This window comes from Hydra vulgaris, chromosome 01, assembly GCF_038396675.1.
Source record: "Hydra vulgaris chromosome 01, alternate assembly HydraT2T_AEP".
Classification (NCBI taxonomy): domain Eukaryota; kingdom Metazoa; phylum Cnidaria; class Hydrozoa; order Anthoathecata; family Hydridae; genus Hydra; species Hydra vulgaris.
In genome coordinates this window covers 2,488,909-2,503,522 of record NC_088920.1, presented here as the reverse complement: position 1 = coordinate 2,503,522, position 14,614 = coordinate 2,488,909, and the positions used below count along the sequence as shown (strand labels likewise).

The window sequence follows — 14,614 nt, the reverse complement described above, 5'->3', positions numbered from 1 at the left end:
TCTTGAGCTTAATAATGAAAGTTTTTTGTTATCATATGAAAAGCATTTGCACAAACATCATACATTTAATTGATACTTCCTGTATATAATTACCATTCAATCTTTCACAAATAATAGTTACCCATAGCAACAATATAAAAATTAAATTATTTTTGTTTTTAATACAAAAATCTTGCAACAATACTAAAACTGCACTACTGATGATCATTTGAAAGGCCTCTAGTGCTAATAGTTTAAATATCTAAGAAAATATTTTGTATTAGTATTTTTTTTGGAAATTATATTGTTTTTAATAAAAAACATTTTGCAAAAAAAGATGTACTTGATTTTCTATATGTTTAACTGTTCTGACTATTTTTGAATATATATATATATATATATATATATATATATATATATATATATATATATATATATATATATATATATATATATATATATATATATATATATATATATATATATATTAGCATAATTTTGTTTCTTTAATAATAACTTGAATAAGTTATACATTTATATTAAAATAACTGTTTACTTTAGCTAAATTATACATTACCAAAGTGTTAAAATATTTAAAAAATCCTGAATTATATTGAATCCATGGATGACAAAAAATACAAAGATATCTTATTTAATATTGCAGTTAATTTGTCAAATAACGATATTGAAGCAATCAAATTTTATTATTCAAAACAAATTGGTGAATCCATTCTTGAAAAGATTAGTACTCCTATTCAATTAATTCAAACTTTAGAACAACGTATGCTTTTAAGGATCGAAGATTACAGTTCTTTTGTGGAGATACTTTCAAAAATTAGAAGGAACGACTTAGCTAAATATTTCGATGGTAAGTTTAACATTAGTATTATATTTATAAATTGCATGCTTTTATATACGTAAAAAACCTTTCATGTTAATTGGTGCTCCTTAATATATATATATATATATATATATATATATATATATATATATATATATATATATATATATATATATATATATATATATATATATATATATATATATATACATATATATATATATATATATATATATATATATAATATATATGTATGTATATACATATATAAATATATATATATTATATATATATATATACATATATATATATATATAACACTAGATGTGATGATAGGGCGACAGTGTATATTTCGTAGTTCTAAGGCTACAGTTTTTAATTTTTTTTTTAATATATAAGCGACAATTATATTTATTAAATATAAGCTTCAGTAATAAAATATTATGTTTTTAACTTGTTAAATTGAAAATTTTGTAACATAATGAACATTTTGTAATAAAGGTCGCCTTAACGTTTTACAAACACTATTTATATAATAAGGCGACTTTTATTTGTCGCTTTATTATACCAGATTAACATTTTTATTCGAACTATGTATTCATTGAAAATTTTTACGTTCGAATTTTGATTTCAATTACTTACATTAACTTTATTGTTTACAAATATCGTTGTAAATAGTGTTCGGCACAAGTTCAAATAGTTTGATCAAATATGCGTCAAATGTTTGAAATGGCCAAATTCAAATCTTCCTATTTTGAATTTAGATCAAATTCAAATCTTTCCAAGATTTGATGTATATTTGAACGTTATTTAACTTATTTCATTTATTAATTTTAGTTATCTGAATCTATAAATTTTATTCATATTGCAGCATTTGTTACTATTTCTCACACATTACAGCTTCTTTTATTCTTTTTAATCCAACCAAGACTTCAAGCACTGGCAAGCTTGAATGGTATCTGCAGAGAGAAGATTTCTTTTGTCAGTAATAAGATTTTTTCCTAATGAGAAGAGCCTTTCTGATGATACAGATGTAGCAGGAATGGCCAGGTAATCACTGGCCATTCTGGATAGGTTTGGATATTTGTCAGATCGAGATTTCCACCAAAGTAATATGTTGCTATTATTGCCGCCATCTATCTTACTTGTATCATTACAATAGTTTTCAAACTCATTACATGGGTTTGATGAAACACGCGATTTGAACGGGGTATATTTTGAAACATTTTGAATGCTTGTAGCAGTTGTACCATTGCTTGGGGCATAATTGATTTGATATTCACAATTGACTGTGTCCATAATCTTTGTATACGACTCGCTGTTTGCGCCCTTATCATTTTTGTAATATTCAATACCAAATCTTGGGTCCAGGACAGTGCAGATAGTAAAGCAGTCACTAGTCAAATTATAATATTTTGAAATTTTTGCGAGCGCTGCAACTGTAGAGCGGTGTAGATTACCTTCAGGGTTGGTTTTTGTGGTCATCCATTCAGTAATGTGATCCAAAAGAATATTGAAGAGAGGAACCACCAAAGACAATGTGGAATATGAATCACCACTAATGAGCTGGGTAAATTCCTTGAATGGTTCAAGATACAAAACAATTGTTTCAAACCTGTTCCAAACATCTGCTGAAATTGATAGACAACAGTCTGGATTGTTTGCAGTTGAGTCAAAATCGCAAAAATACGCAATGAAACCAACTTTTAATTCCATTGCTCGTTTAAGCATATCAGCTGTTGAGTTCCATCTTGTAGGGACATCAAGTATTGGTTTTAAGGTGCAATTTGATTGCTGGAAACCTTTGAACCAAGAATATGATTGAGGACTGGATCGGATTTTTTAAATTCCTGTTCTAAGTTTTACAAGATCATCTTTCAAAACATCCAAACCTGCTTGCGCGCCCAAATTCAGCACATGAGCAAAACACCGAATATGCTCAAAGGTGGTTTTAATTTCGTACTTGGAATTTAAAATATCCATAAATGAATTATTATTGGAAGCATTATCTAAGGTAATGCCCATTCCTTTGCTTGTAAGACCGAATTCAATCAAAACTGACAAGAATGCATTAGATAAATTTGAACCTGAATGGGAATCAGGCAAGGATTTGAAATCAAGAGTTTTGGCATGTAGGTTCCAGTCTTTGTCAATGTAATGAGCCGTTATGCCCATAAAAGCAATGTTGTTGGGTGATGTCCAGCAGTCAGTGGTGAATGAAACCTTTGAGTCAAGATTCAAAAAAAGGGTCTTTAGCAATTGTTTTTTGGTGTTGTAAGTGTCCATTATCTGGCGTTTTAGTTGGCGCGCACTAATGATTGACAAATTTGGTTTCAGTAGAGTGAGTAGTTTACGAAAGTGGCTGGACTCTACCTCATTAAATGATTGATCATTCTTGACAATCCAGCTAACTAAGTATTCATTGAATAGATCTGGAGAATAAACGATTGGTGTCATTATCATGTCATCTAAACGTCGTTGCTTTGGTTCTCTGTCCCCAAGTAATTTGCTTTTGTGTTGAGAATTTAAATGGTTCATTAGATTTGTTGTCCCACCTTTATTGTAAGCATACTTGTTCTTGTGCTTTGAACAATGCTGGCATATGGCCTTGGTTTTGTCATGCTCATCAACTGTGAAATGATCCCATACAATTGATTGTGAACGTTTGGTGGTTTTTGTAACAGAAAAAGATTCGGGTTCTGGATTATCCGACATAATTAGGAATGTAATATATATTTCTGAAATAGATACATTTCAAGGTTGTTTACAAATAGTAAATATACTAATATTAAGTAAACACCTAATGAAAATGATTAAAATAATAATGGTTTAAATAATAAAAATAATATTAATAGTAATGATAACAATAATAATAATTATATATAAGTCACTTGTCTTTATAAATACAATAGCTACATAAACAAAGTTAGACAGTTACAAACAGTTAAAACTGATAAAACGTAAAAGTAAACAATGACATATAGCAACTATTATAATGAAAAACAAGGAAAAATAATTAATGAAAATAAGAATAACGAATATTAAAAAAAATTTGAATTTGAATACACGACGGAAAATACAAACAATAGACAAACATACAAGACAATATACAAAAACGCACAGAAAATTAATAAAATTAAAAAAAAAAAATCTTTGCTTTCAAGCAAGCCATTATTATATTTTTTTATTATTTTCTTTTTTCGAATGATTGTTTCTTTCAATGAATGTTTTTCGATTCGTTATTGTTTTACTTTTTCCATTTTTATTGTGGTTAAATTGTATTTGCAATTTTTTTTGATTTTTACATATATTTTTTTCTACGTTTTTTCTTTTAATCTTGTACTTTGTTTACATTTCTTTTCTTTTTTTCTTTCTCTATGCTCTTTACTTTCTCTTTAATATTAACAAACTTTAAGGGGTCGTCCATAAAGTACGTACGCTCATAGAGGGGGAGGGGGGGGTCTTCAAAAAGCGTACGAAAGCGTATGGGAGGGGGGGGGGAGGGTTCAATTTAAAAGTACGTACTTCGATTTTCTAATTTATCACAATTAACCAGCTAATCAATAGAAAAGTTACATTCTGACTAAAGATTCTAGTTTGCCAACATAAAAAGATGTATAGTATATGAAGTAGAGGGTATAGTTTTCCTCTATGCACACACATGTATGGGAGCCCTCAGAATTTTTTGATGTTCAAGATAGGACACTTTCACACATCGTGCAAACTCATAACTTAAGTTTGTTTATACCTATGCCAAATGAGGAGGCCTTGCAAAATATCGGGATGGCGGAGGCCTGTGAACAAAAAGCCTTAAAACGCTTACCCTCCCGACCCCCAAAATGAGAGGGGTGTAAATTTTGCATGGTTATAACTTTTAGATTTGGAAAAAAATTTGGATGGCCTCCGCCATCCAAATTTTTTGCAAGGCCACCTCTTTGGCATATTAACAAACTTAAGTTTGCACGTTGTGTGAAAGTGTTCTATCATCAAAAATCAAAACATCAAAAAATCCTGAGGGGGCCCATGCACACATGCCCGCCCTTATATACTGGCCCTGAGTAAGACCTGAGGGCCGTGGTTGATGGGACGGAGTCACCCCAAAAAAAACGTGTCAATGGCGTCTCAAAGACCGCTAGGTTTTGCTAAAATAAAAAGTTTCTTAAAATAGCAAAAGGGCACAAAATTTGCTGTTGCTCCCTCCCACTGGGTTTTACCCTTTGTTTTCAATATTACTGATCTCACCTTAGACTCGTTTTTTACTTACTAAAGAGGGGTGCCTGAAAAAAACGTCCACCTTAAGTATAGTTTATTTACATTTGATTCGTTAAAAAAACAAAAAAAGTTTTTCTTGATTTCACCGAGAATCGATCCTGGATCTCCGTCGACAATTGCCGCCGCATAAACCTTTCGCCCAAATACGCACTAGCATTAAATAATTTTTTATTTATTTAAATAATTATTTGCATTTAAACTTAAAGACGTTTTTAAAATTTGTAAGCAAAAAGCTTTGGGGTAGTATAAAGTATCTAAGGTACCCTCCGACTTTTTTTTTTTTAATTAAACTTTTTAATTAAGAAAAAAAAAACAGGAGGGATGGGGGGGGGGGGGATATTTGGGGGGGGGGGGTATTTGAGAAACGTACGTACTTTTAAGGGGGGGTGGGGACATAAAAGTACGCATGGCAACAGGGGGGAAGGGGGGGTCAAATTTCAAAATTTTTGGCGTACGTACTTTATGGACGACCCCTTAACTTAAAATATCTCAACAATAGAAATATTCTTTGCAAAATTCGTTATATTAGAGTTAAATTAAAATCAAATATTAACTAAATGTTATGTTTATGCGCGAATCGGTATCATGATTTATTTCTCCGTCAGCTAAATACATTACGGAGAATATATACTTTAGTAGACAATTTTAACTCTATTTAGAATGTTGTCCCACACACTCCACGAACCCTATTAAGCAAATTTAAAAAAAAAAACAGAAGATTTTAAGTGGAAATCAGAAGCATTGGCAAATACAAAGGTGTAGAGGTTGTTTTATTTTTAAAGTTTTATCAAAATAATATTGATAAAATTTAAAAAAAAAGGAAAATATAAAAAATTATGTTGCAAATTTAGATTTTTAAAAGTTATTTACACACACACATTCAATATACTTATTAGAAAACTAACTTATAAACATTTTAAATAATGAAATGAATTTGTGTTTTTATTTGAGAAAACGGGGCACTTTGCTTTTTCTTTTAGTCGCTCTACTCCCCCTAGGACAATGACATGGATCCGCTACTGATTAGAAGTAGTCTATTTAGATAGATAGCATAAAAAAAGAACAAAGAACAATCATTTGAGAAACACAAGAACTATGAATTACTTTATGAAATAATAATAAAAAAAACTATGAAATACTCTATGATATGAGTATTTCATAGCTATCTTTTTATTATTATTATATCATAGAGTTATTATCATATATTGTTTTTATGTTTATACATTGTTATATGCGTTATACATTGATTTTTAAAATTCGTTAAAATTGGTTGGGAACAAGAAAATTTTCAATTTTGCTTTTTAGGTATTGGCAGGCCGTACCTGACTTTCCTCCAACAAAGTTAAACGTAACTCTAACTACAATCCAATTTGAAAAAATTTCAACAGCAATACATTCCAAGAAGAATTTGTCTTTTTTATTTACTAATTAGATTACTTACATTTAAGGTGGTTTACCACGAAATAAAGTTAATGTTTTAAAAAAATTTAAAATTTTCATTTTTGATTGTTTTAAAACAATTTTTTACCACTAAATTTATTTCCAAAATTGGTTTTTAAGTGTATTGAACAAAAAAGGTTTAATTTAAGTTTTAAGTTAGGTGGTCAAATATATTTAGCATAGCAACGGCCCCTAACAACACACTTTTCCCTCTTATTTTGGACTTATTTTTGTATACAAGACATTTTATTTAAAGACTTGAATTCCAGTATGATAACCAAGTTTGTTCTATATCGTAGATTGCAATAAAATAAGCAAACTACATTTACTTGTGTTATATAAGCAGGGTCCTACCGAACGACGAAGACGTGTGCGTTTGTGTGTGTGTGTGTGTGTGTGGGGGGGGGGTGGAGGGAGGGTGCACCTGAAAAAAACAAATTTTACTGACGAAGGTTTTTTTTTTTTTTTTGGAAGCCAAATTGTAGTTTTAACCAGAAGTCCCAAATCTACCAATTTACCGACAGAAATAGACGGAGGAGGGTGTACACACCTCCGTCGGTACGGCCCTGTATATAAGCAATAAATAAGTGATAGAACTTTATGTGTTAATGTATTATTATTAATGAAATTGTATACGGATTTTTAATTGTTTATTTATATTATTTTAGTTAATATAAAACGTATTGGGAAATAAAAAAAATCATACGAAAAAGGTGAAGAAAACATTCTCTGGTAACCAGAAGCGGATCTCCAATTACGCTGAGTAGGCTGAAGCCTAGGGCCCCAAAGAGAAAAGACGCCTCCAATAAAAAAGAACCTCAGCACTTTTTCAGATATTTAGAATATTTGGCTTCTGGGGCTCTAGGGTAGGTTCCCCAAAAATTCGATTAGCCTAGGGCCCCAAAAAACCACGATCCACCCCTGCCGGGAACAAGTTCTTCAAAGCAAGTGATAACGAAATAGTATAAACAACTTTACAAAATTAATTATGTAATGATAGGAGGCTTTGCAAAATTAAATTAAATGTGAAACAGTGTTCAAATGATTTTAAAATGATTATGTATTTCCCTATTCTCAAAGAAATTTTGAGACTAACTATAAAAAATTATTTCACGAAATTGGATTTATTTTATAGTTTGAAAATCAAATGCATATCTTCTTCATTTGAATATTGCACTTTTAAAAGTAACACCATGGACAAAAACACACAAAATAAATATGAGTGCATTTGATAATAACTTAAGAACATTTGTTGCTTTTCATTAGGTTGGTCAAGGTTTCGTGAGATTGGTCAAGGGCATGAACCAATGAGTGATTTTGCTTATATAGCAAATACTAGTTGCGTGAGTGTTAATGATTTTCAACGCAATCATAAATTGATTCAAGTTGCCTATGATTATGCTGCTAAAGATTCTCGAAGATTGCTGCAAATAAAATTAAAGAAAACGCTGTTGAGATATTCCCTACTGGTGTTCCATTAATACTAGTTTCTCTTGATGGTACCTGGCAGCAACGAGGACATTCTTCTCTTAACGGTGTAGTTACTGCTAAAAGTAAAGGTCGATGCGTTGATGCAGATGTATTAAGCATGTAACTAAAATTCGCTATTGGAACTATTTTATTTTGCAAAAAAAATCTGTTAACAAAATAAAATTATTTTATGGTAAACCACATTAATTATGTTTTGAATATTTTATAGAATTGCCTCATATTACGGTTCAATACTGCTTTTTTTTCATCAAATTGTATGTTGAAAATATATTTAACATGATACATTTTAGTTTTTTTTAAATCTTTTTTTATTCAGGAATATAATCATAAAGCTGTGTCTATTTTTTGTAATTACTTTTCTGAAAATATCAATTTGATATTACATTATCAACTTGAGTGTATATTCCCAATATATAATAAAAAAAAATGGATTAGGCATTTATCCCTAATATGATCAATACTATATCAATTAGGAGATTATAATTTAACCTGGTTATACAAATCCAAAAGATCTTGGTGTGGCCATGGACTCTTATTTAAATTACAATAATCATATTGCAATTATCTTTCGTGGATCAAACATTCGAGGATATTTAATCCTCAAGTGTTTTAAAAGTCGTAATCCACGTGTAAAAGCCTACACTACCTACATAAGACCAATTTTAAAATGTTGCTCTCCGATTTGGTTGCCAAACCGCACCGAATTTATCAAAGCAGAGGAAAGATTGCAAAGATGTTTTACGAAGAGAATTGCTAACTTAAATAACTTTTCATATCCAAATCGACTTAAAATGCTTGCTTTAGAACTACTTGACATTCTGAATAATTTAGTTTGGCTAAATATATCAAGTTTGTTTTTATTTAACAACAATATTTACAATCGATGTCACAAATTCAAATTACGCAAACTAAAGTGTAAACTCGATGCCCGTAAATATTCTTTCTCACTCAGGGTTGTTAATACTTGGAATAACTTGCCGTCTGACGTCGTTAATGCCACACAAAAAAAAGAGCTTTAAAATTAAAATTAACTCCATCAACTTCGAAAAATACTGTTCCGGCTAACTAGTTTTTGTTTTATAACTGTGATATTATGTATTAAATATAATAGATATACTTTTAGTAATAATCTAACACATGTGTTATATGATGGTAGGGCACGTTGTCAGAGTCCTTAATATTTTATGGACCTGCGTGTCCTTTAGAGCGTGTATCATTGTTCTAATAAATTTTAATCTAATCTAATGAATCATATGTTTGTTTTCTTATTAATCAAGTTTAATGCAAAAACAATAGTCCTGATGGTAACCACTAACAGTAAACTTTTGATATCGATTGGTCAATTAAAATTTTGTAGTTGTTTTTACATGGTTTCCACTTACTATAAATTTTAATTCTGAAAACACGCGCAAATGCAAAAGCTAGCAATCAGGAATTTTTTAGCCAAAAATTAACGCCGGGTACATTTACTGTACATTTTTAATTTCACCTTTTCAACATTAATGAAACAAACGATGTCATTCGTAGCTTGAGACTGTTTTTTTGTATTACTTTAACTAATACTTTGCTGAATGATTTTAGGTTTGACAATTTTTTGCTTATAACATGGGATACACGAGAAAACGATTATACGATAATTAACTCTCAAGGGGTTGAACTTTCTTCAGTAGTATTTCCTCCCTAATAAAAGTTTTGTTGCTACGGAGCTGATCTATAGCATAGGATAAATATTAAAATTGATTAAAAGAGTTTCTTATAAACAGAGGCTAATTAAAGAATTTGGAGCCCATGGGCTGATAATTCAATAACGCTTCCTTCGCCCAGGCAACTCGTTTATATGAAACTAGTGCTAGATACCCTAAAATCTAAAGAAACTATTAGTACTAGTTATTCCTTTTTAATAAGTAACTTTTTATATTTAGAGTTCGCCGATAACTTCTTTATTTTGTTAAGAAACTTTTAGTTCTAGATTAGGGGAAAACGCCTTACAATAAAAGTATAGATGGTTTTCAGTAAAAATTTTATTGTGTATTTTATTTTCAGCAATATTACAATGGAATTGTTACACATTTACATTAAATAAATTTGATATCTTTTTTGTCGCTTTGTTTAAAATATCAAAAATATAAAATCCCGCGCATCCAGTAGTATTTTGTGCGGAATCTTAAATGCGGTGAAATAATGCGGTATCCCGCGTAATTGCAATCCCAATTTAATGCATGTGTCAGCCATCTATCAGTGTATAATCTGTTTTAAACTTTATTTTATGTGTGCAATGTTATTATTAAATGCAATGTTAAATAAAAAATGTTCTAATGATAAATGGATTAAAGGTACCGCTTTTAAATTTTCACAGAAAAAAGGTTATTTTTGTATAAGAAACACTATTGTTATAATTTTAAAATGTTGTTAAATACCTTCATAAATTATGAAGGTATTTAACAACATTTTAAAATTATAACTATAGTGAAGGTATTTAACTACTTTTTAAAATTATAATAAAGTTCATTATAATTATAAAATATTCAAGACCTTTTATTTACTCACAAATATAATATATTAAATCATTAATTGAAATTGCTTGCTTCGTGATTCTTAGTATAAATTCTCCCCAATAGTCTTTTTTGTGTTACAATCTGTTATTGATGCCTGTTATTGATGTTTGGACTTACGATTAATTAAAGTTATTAATGGTAATATAAAATAATTATTTTCTTTGACAAAAATAGAAGTATTTAAATACATTAATAGAAAGATAAAATACAAATATTAAACTTAACTTACATATAATATTATTTTTAAAAATATAAATCGTAGATATCAACGTAAATTTTACATATAAAAAAACCTTGATATATTAAATGTTCTTGAAACAACTTAATTAAATAATGTTTTACTTATTATACTATATATACTATATGTTTTACTATTATGCTCTAATAGTGACTTTTTATTCAATAAAGTTTGTATACATTCTCCTAAAATATACATTCTTATAAATTCTTTGATGAATCAGACTAAATAGGTTCTTTGATGAATCAGACTAAATTAGGATAAATTCTTTGATGAATCAGACTGAAAAAAAAAATAGTAAAGAAACCCTTTAATTCTTCAAAACTTGTAAAAAACATTTTTCTTTTAAAATTTTTTTGTTAATAGAACTTACTATTTATATGCTCGTCACTCTGAAATATGCATTTGTTTCATTCTTTTTTTTTGTAGATTGAAAGTTTTTCGACGCTCATTGTTTATTCTTGTTCTAATTTTGTGCAGATCAACATTGTAGCGCTTGCTGAATTCTTTCATATACTTCAATTCTTTAAAATAAAATTTTTATAATTATGTTAAAATAAAGTTGTTGTGATCATTGGGAAAGTGCTTCCTTGATAGGATTAGATATTTTTTTGTGGAAACGATAATAACTTCATAGAAAACCCTCTAACTTTTTTAAGCTCATAAAATTTTGCAGGGTTTTAGTTGAAGGTGCACCGGATATTGAACCTTTCCTTCAGTTCTATAAGTGTTTATAATGTGAAAACAAGTCTTGCAAGTCTATTATAAATGGATTTGAGAACTTGTTTTAAAAAATCAGTTGAGAACCGGTATAACACTGATAAATGTGCTGATAATGTACCCAAAATATATTTTACAGCTGATTTTTTCAATTGTTCTATACCAGTTTTTAACTGATTTTTTTTTAATTCTTGAATACTGTTGTTTCTGGTAGACATGCACTACTTGTTTTTACTTTATAAACACTTTTAGACCTTGAGAAAAGTTGACATATTTAGGAGACATATTACAATTAACTTAAAATATAAACATTGCATTTTAAATTGACCTGGAAAACAGTTCTGGTTTACACCATTAATAAATAAGCCAAATGCACAGTCAAAGTGATTTATTTGATATGTGTTCCATTGAAAGTATGAACGACCTAAAATATAAATATGTTCTGTTAAAGAGACTACCAAGTCCAAAAATATATAGGTATATAATAAATATAAAATAGTTATGACAATGTTTATTCTTTCGCTCTTAGTGAATTAATCATGTTGTAGAGAATATTTTTTTGAGTAAGATGATGTCAAATTTTATTTTTAAATAAAAAAAATTGTTATAAATTTTTAAGTTTTCAAATGCATAATAGGATTTTTATAATTTTATTAAAAAGTGAATTTTTTTAAGTTATAAAGTTGAATTTGCAAGAGTTTAAAAAAAATTCTTAGAAATTAAATTTGATATTATTGAACTTAAAAACTTAACTGGTACAACTTTTTATGCAAACAAGAATCTTTTTTCAAAATTAAATTTGCTATTTAAGAAAAAAAGTTATGAGTTAAAAAGGAATATGGGTTTGAATGAAATACGCCAATAATAAGTGAAGAAATTGCTCACTTTTAAAAGCTGCTTTTATTATTTAAGTCTCAAGTGACCAATCAATCTCTATAGATTTTTTGTATACATTTTTAATCAATCTTTGTTCAATTTATTCTAATATTAAATCTATCATCACAAGAAGGAAAAAGTGTTTTTATTTGGTTGCTTTTTTAATTGTTTGTATTGATTGTTTTTTTAATTGTTATTGTGTTTTAATTACACATAGATCTGCATATTTCAATCTCCCCCAATGTCAGGGTAGAATTGATATTCTCTACAACTTCTACAAATATTTTTCTTGTAAAAAAGAATATTTTAAAATCCTTAACTATTTCATTTTACTCTATATTTCACTGCGTCAGACTTTCTTTCACTAGGTAAAGAAATTAATTTTAATTGTTTTACGTTCATACTAGGTCTTGAAAATAACATCGCTGATCTTTCAGTTTTCTTTTAAAGATCTTTAAAACATTAAAAGTTAATTTAGACCGCAATCTTATTTTTTCATTTTTTTTAGTTTAAACTGTTAAAAAAATATGACATTTTATTTGAAATTGAACTTTTTATGATTTTTATTTCCCACTTTATGATAAGACCTGATATTAAATATTATGTAAAAGTAAGCGTATTTAATCAGGCTTTTTAGTTAAGGCGTGCAATTGCACTCTATTCCTGGCCATGCATATAATATTCAGTTGGTACCACTTGGCCACAGTTTTTTAGATTTTTTGAGAACATTCAAGTTTATGTATGTTTCCATGTTTTTCCAGATGTTTGACATCATTAATCGTGATATCTTACTAAAAAAAAAAGGAAAAATATGGAATAAAAAATATTACCCTGGATTGGTTTAAAAGTTATCTGTGCAACAGACATCAATGTGTTATTTCGAACGATAATATATATTCAAATTTACTAAAAGTAAAATGCGGAGTTCCCCAAGGTTCCATTCTTGGTCCTCTTTTATTTTTAATTTATATTAATGATCTTCAATAATCACTAAAAAATTTGCAATAATGTTTGCTGATGACACTGTTTGCTGATGACACTGACGCTGATGACAATTGCAATAATGTTTGCTGATGCAATAATGTTTGCTGATGACACAAACTTGTTTTGTTTATGAGCATCAATTGAAAATCATTTTAAATCTGTGAACAATGACTTTAAGAATCTAAACATGGTTTAAAGTAAATAAATTATCTTTAAATACAGACAAAACAAAATACATTTCGTTTCATTCGTTTCATTATAAATGAGTTTTGTTTTTGTTGTGATTTTTAGTGTAAATGGTTATAAAATATATTATCAAACAAACTATTAGTTTTGTTAAGTTTTTATACATTTTTATTTTATTAGTATATACTAAATTGTTAAAAAAAAATCCTATAAAAAATTAAAATATATTAGTTTTTTATAGTATTTTTTTAATATTTTAAAGATACTGCTAAAAGAAAAGAATGTTTTGATATTACCAAAGTAACTGAATGATTTAATTGTTTCTTTTTTCATTTTACTATTATTGAATTTTTTTGAATATGTTAATAAAAAATTTTGCGAGCTACGCAAAGCATGAAATTGTTAAAAAAAGCAACTTTTTTTATCTATTACATAACTCAACTAGCATTTGTTTAATTAGAATATTGTTGAAATAAAACACGAGTATATAAATTAAAATAAATTTATTATACTTTTTTATTATTATTATTTAATCTTTTTTAAAGTCAATATACACTTGGGCAACTATGCCGTGTCAGTAAAATCAAAATATATTTACTACAATACATTAAATTTTTTTAAATTCAAAGAACTTTTTGTCGTTGGACAAAAAACCGACCCTTTTTTAAATGCTTGACTATGCCGTGATAATATTTATAAATTAGTGATATTAGTTATTGCTGAACAAGTCTTTTTCTTTTATTGAAAAAGTTTGCTGCAAAGTATAGAAAACTCTCATTACTAACAGTTTTACTGGACTTTAGTAGTTGATAAATATAACGAAACAGGAACAGAGTGCGATCGTGGTCAGGAACAGAGTGCAATCGTGGTCAGGAACAGAGTGCGATTGCGCACCTTTCTTGACCAAGCCTGTATTAACATTAGTTTTGGTAAATAAACCCTCCCTCTATCTGTTTTTATACCCCTCCCTCTATGCGGGTGCAGGTCACTTGCTGTAAAAAACTTTTTTTCAGTTTATTCCTGTTAGTTTAT

General features: G+C 28.3%; 1 long non-coding RNA gene across 1 annotated transcript; it reads left to right on the top strand.

The window, feature by feature from the left end:
- Positions 1-538: 538 nt before the first annotated feature.
- LOC136074732 (uncharacterized) lies at positions 539-8,363 on the top strand. Its single transcript, XR_010635378.1, has 2 exons — positions 539-847; positions 7,799-8,363. It is a non-coding gene; the product is annotated as an uncharacterized LOC136074732 (long non-coding RNA).
- Positions 8,364-14,614: the final 6,251 nt, after the last annotated feature.